Consider the following 6,000-nt stretch of genomic DNA (forward strand, 5'->3'; position numbering starts at 1 on the left):
TAATAATAATAATAATAATAATAATAATAATAATAATAATAATAATAATAATAATATTATTATTATTATTATTACTATAATGGCATTGGAGACATGAAATGACAGGACGCTGACCAAAAGGGCGTCAAAGCTATCCAGAGAACGAGCAACACGCTAGACCGCAACGCCGGCAATCTACATCTGACGTATGCAAGTTGTCCCAAGCGATCATTTTAGTGAATTTAAGCTGGAAGCTTCGGCCTGCCAGCTTAGTGAACAAGGCTTCCGCGTGGAAGCCGAAACGTCTCCTATTACATTTTTGACACCCTCTTGGTCAGCGTCCTGTGTTTTTATGTCTACAATGCCATTACTTCCCGACCATACGAGATTTCGTCCAATTCCACACAGAGAGAAGTTTATATTACAACGATCACAGTGAATGTGAAAGGCTTGGACCGCCTTTCAACCTTAGTGATTGCATCAGTGTTGAACGATGCCAAAGCATAAAAAAATTGGGAGAATTGCCTTGTACGCCGCTGTCAGACTGTTGGCACGGACGCCTGAAAAACGCGGGAAATCGAGCACGCCCATGGTTGAGAGGTACAAACTCCGCACGAGATGCACGAGCTGGGCGCCCATGTTTGCGACGACGCTCAGCGTGCTCTCCGGCTGTCCAACGCCAGCGGCTGAGAAGCTAACACCAGCGGCCGACCCAGCATTAGCCAGTGCACCCTGCGTACAGGAACGTACAGTGATCAGAACAGAGTAGCGAATGCCTTTGCGCAGAGCACGAGCCTGTCCTAAGCACCGCCTTTAGAGCACACGTTTCTTTCCAGCATATAGCTGTATTTTAGATGCAAAGCAGCTTAAGGCAAAGCTCGATTCTGTGTGCATAACCATCCTTGCTGAGCACGTGCAACAGCTGACCGTCCAAGCACTGCCAGAACTCGCTACGTGCTAGCGCGTTCCAGCCTATTCATGTAAGAGACTGTGGCCACTCCCCCTTACACTCTCCCAGCAATCGCGTGATCACGTCGTGGAACAAGATTCTGCAGATGCGCTATGAATCTACGATCTGCAGCGTAGCCTGGTGATGAGATGAATCCGCGTGGTGTGCTCTCACAACAGTTGGAAGTAACAGCTACACAAACTATGAATCAATGATGTATATATACTCCACTTACAAGGGTGCGTTAACATCGGGCAAGGTGCCCGTGATGAACGTAACTTCAAGTCGACCCATGCGCTACTTCGCATACAAGTACTCGTGGTTGCCTCTAGTGCGAGATAACGTAACATTTTAATGTGACCTGCGGCTGGTGGTTCCAAGTTTTGCTGTTTCATCGAATGGATTATACTTCTTGGAACTGCAACCTTTCAATAAAATGCGCTAATGCCTTACTTCTGTTATGCGAATGCCGGCTGGGTAAGTGACTTCATGCACTTCCACTCTTACGTTGGCTTTAGACTTCGATTTCTTTTAGATTTCAATCAATCAATTAATCAGTGTTTATTCAATGAACTGAATACATAAGTGGTTACAAAATATTTGAACCATTAGCCTGTGTGGCTAGTGAGTGGTCCAATGTAATACATGTATATTTTTTACATGTCTGGAGCACATGATATGATTATAAGGCTTTATACAAGTTTACTAATTGAGTAGCTTCAAAGGTACATTATATATAATGAAACGCCCATGACAATAAATAGGAAATTGCTGCTTAGTCCTAAGTACAAAAGTAATAAAAAAGAACCAATGGCATACATTGTGTAAGAAGTACAAAAGACGGGGCACCCGAAAAGAATGCAAAGAATTTTCGCGTAAGGCTGCGCTGAAGAATAACAGTCGTACTTGAATCAGAACCAAGAAGAAAAAAAAAACAATGGGGAGATATGTGCGAGGTGAGACTTAACAAATTATGGACGTGATCTTCACTGTAATCAAGAACACGACTGATTGACTAAGTATATTTTACAAGTCAAATTATATTTGTGGGCAAGTTTAACTTCAATTGGAATTGTGTTCCAGATTTTAGCACCAGTGAACTGAATTGACCGTTCGCCATATACATTTCTACAATTGGGAAGGTTAAAGTTGCCATTGCCTGCATGCCTTGTGTAGCTGGTAGGTGCAGAAAACGTACTCACGTGTAGTGGAAAGTTGGTGTTAATGATTGAATTTATTAATGCCGCGGTTTTATAATTTAGCTGAGACGTGAAAGGCAGTATCCGAGTACAGGGAAACATATCCGAGCTTGTGGTAGAAGAAGACGTAATGATACGTAAGACGTAATGATACGTAGGGCATCTTTAGTTATGACGTATAGTCTCTTAAAAGAAATCTGAACCACCCCGAGTTCAATGATGAGGAGTGATTTCTTTCTCACTCTCCAGTCTTACTGTTTTCATTTATCGCTTGGGGCGCTATTTGTTTCTCGCCACTTCTGTGCTTTCTCCACTACTCTCGCCCATTATTGTTATCATAAGACACGTCGACAATTTTAGCACTGCCTTGAGCCTGTCACGACTTCGCACTTTCCGGCACCATACTTTCACCTTCTGTTGCGTAGCAAAATGCTCTGAGCGAACTGATATTGACAGATTGCGTACGAATGTCAGCAAGACGAGGGCGCACTGGTGAGGGATGGTATCGCAAAGCAGAGTAGCAAGAAAATGTATAAATAATATATCTCGTATACGGTGCATTAGAATGGCCTTCCGCTGGGCTAGTAGATGACAATAAAATAATAGTGGTTACTCTTTTGAATCCTATACCTCTTCATAACCTTACCTGTAAAACATCTTTTTTATTCTTGTTAAGCTTTGTAAACTTTCACCACTAGTTTTCAACAGCAGATTTCCGCACATATACAGGGTGTATTTTTCCAAGTGAAATAGGTTCCTCCTTAAAGCACTATAATGGGGAGGCACTTGTCCTCTTAGCGCCCATTTCTAGGCTAACCATCAAGACTCCGCAATGATTAATTGACAAAAATACTTGAATTGCATTTTCTATTATCAGATTTAGTGGTTGTTTAAATGGGAAAGTTTTTCTACGTCACATATTATGGCAAGCGAGTCTTTAAAAATTGAAGATATCACGCGTGGGTCCCGAGATTTGTGGTCGAATATCCAGACCACACTGCCGGAGAACATGAAACTAACGCACCGAGTGCGTTAATTTGGACGTACTCGGTTATAGTTGCGGCTCATTGGGTACGTTATTGGTCCCTTTCTTGTGTTCTTTATTTAGTGACGTTCTTATTTAGGTGCCTAATGCTCTCTCTCAGCGCTACTACTACCTTAGTAGTAGCGCTTTATATTAAACATTATAACTGATAGGGGAGTAAGATAAAAAGTGCCGCCATATCCACGAAGTGAATGATGATGAGTGGGCGAAGCTCCGGAGGTAAATCTGGTAAACCATGAATCCTCTGTACATTTTGCCCACTCGATTTTATTACATCGCTCCCCCTAGCGTACGTCGCCGCACTAAATCGAATGATTGCCTTCAACCAATGACACGCGCCATATGTGACATCATTCCTATTTTATAAGATCTCGCGTCTTTCATCAACTACAAGTACCGCTTTCTAGTTTATAACATCTTGCATCTTTTCATCATCAGCTACAAGTACCACCATCTAGTAAACACTACAAGAACTAAACGAGAGGTGGCTACATGCAGGAGACGGTACCGCCATCTAGTGAACACTGCAAGAACTAAACTAGAGGTGGCTACATACAGGGGACGGTACCACCATCTAGTGAACACTGCAAGAACTAAACTAGAGGTGGCTACATACAGGGGACGCACAGCCCACGCCCTAAGGAGCTTCGCCCCTAAAAGGAACTCCAGAGAACAACTAAACACACACGTAAACTGACGCTGACCTGTTAGCTATATGTTGTTATTTTGTGAACTTTTCTCTCGGCGCTAAGCCATCATATTACGCATCAAAGGGTTTTACTTATGGGCCTGTGCGGAGTTAATCTCACATCAGTTCATTTTACAGCACACGTCCACTTTGCTTGTTGGCCCGCGTTGTTCGTTATCGCACAATGGGTTTTGATGTACCAATATGTAACAGTACCGTTAGTCCTGAGACAACGTTTCTCTTTTTATTTCGAAGTAAATTTATATGAAGTATAGTGCACGTGTCGAGACCTATCAGTATGCGTGATCGCCACAATTGACATGTCTTGACCAAGTAACTACGACAGCATGTATAACATTTTAATTTCAACTTTCTTGTTTACCAAGTTGCGATCACCTCCTGCAAGCTTCTTTATTCTTGGCGGGTGGTATTTCGGAAATATGTTTTGCAGGATGCAGAAAGAGGTTAAGAAGCATATCGGGCGATACAGGAAAATTATTCTAATGAACCATATATGCTGTGAATTTCTTCTTGTGCGGTGCGATTCACACGTTGGGTTAAATTGACTGAAAACGTCCATACATCACTTGTCAAAATAGCTGATGGGGTGAGTTGGTGATTCATAATGGTTTGAAAAGCGAAAGTAATGCGTAGAAAGAGCCTGTCCGGGTCCTTGCTGTATACCTGTCTACGTATCGCGCTTGTATTTCAATCCACGCATCACGAATACGAAATTCATACTAACCTCACTGAAGGCTTCCCAGGAGGTAGCACTGTGGAGTGGCATGAATCCATTCACATTGGGTGTCACAGTGGTAACAAGATCAGCGTATATGATGTAATCGCAAAGCCGCCGATGAAACAAATCCGGGTTGGTCAGGCTATCGCCGACCACGCAAAAGATCACGCCGGTTCTTCGAGGAGAGGGCGCTGCAAATGTATAGTCGCAGTTTTGTATAGATGACATAAAGGTAATATTATCGTTGGTTATATGTGTGAAAACCAAGATATGATTATGAAGTTTGTCATAGTGGAGGTCTCCAGAAATTTTGATTATGTGGTCTATAGTGTTATGAACCGACATCGCACAGCTCACAGGGCTTTAGCATCGGACCTACATAAAAAATGTGATCACCATGGCTGGGACCTATCCCGCGACACTCGGATCAACAAAGTACCAATGAGACAATTTTTCCATTAGGCGGGCTGTGTTTATTATGATAATTTTAATTTACTAACAACTTTAGTCATGTTTCGTCATTGAAATTCACACTTCTTACACTTGAAGTTGAGGACACTCTTGACCCTTTCAGCCCTGGATTTTTTTATTTTGGTCAAATACACTTTTTGTGCGCGTTTTTCTCGTAGTTAAGACCTCAGAAGACCATAAACAAAACATATAGCCACCAGTACAAGCATTCTTGGATTAAATAACGTAGCATTGAATTAAGTGATTAGGGCCCACTGATTGAAAAATGAAAAAAAAAATGACTTCTTCTTTCCTGTCAATCAGTCAATCAGTGGTGTACACAAAATGAAAACCAACGTTTTACTTTTCAGCCTAATACTCACTGAAACAGCTTCGGTACCTCTTTGGGTGCACGTTAAAGAACCCCAGGTGGTCTAAATTTCCGGAGCCCTCCACTACGGCGTCTCTCATAATCATATAGTGGTTTTGGGACGTTAAACCCCACATATCAATCAATCAACCAGCTTCGGTACCTCGTTCCGAAAATGGCGCTTACTCGCGTCAACTTCCGCGCCTCGGCTTCACGGAAGGCCTCGCTTGCGCTTCTTCTTCTTTGTGGCTGCTACCTCCACAAACGTGTCACAGTAACAATGTCAATTGCAGTGGGGATCATTGAAGAACTATGCCCCCAAGAATGAGCAGTATTGGTTACGTTTCCGAGATACTATGGGAAATGTGCGGTGGTGTCAATTGACACCGGCAGGGCCGAAAGGGTTAAGGCGCGTTCACATTCGGCCTCGAAGTGAGCGAAACCGGCGAAACTCTCCAGAAAATGGCTCGTTTTGCCGCCCAAGCGGCCGGAAAACCACGCCGCACGGCCGGCGCACGAAAATCGGTCCGAGCGCGATTTTCCTGCCACGCGAAACCGGATCCGGCGTCCACTTCACAGCC

Source organism: Rhipicephalus microplus, chromosome 4, assembly GCF_043290135.1.
Source record: "Rhipicephalus microplus isolate Deutch F79 chromosome 4, USDA_Rmic, whole genome shotgun sequence".
Classification (NCBI taxonomy): domain Eukaryota; kingdom Metazoa; phylum Arthropoda; class Arachnida; order Ixodida; family Ixodidae; genus Rhipicephalus; species Rhipicephalus microplus.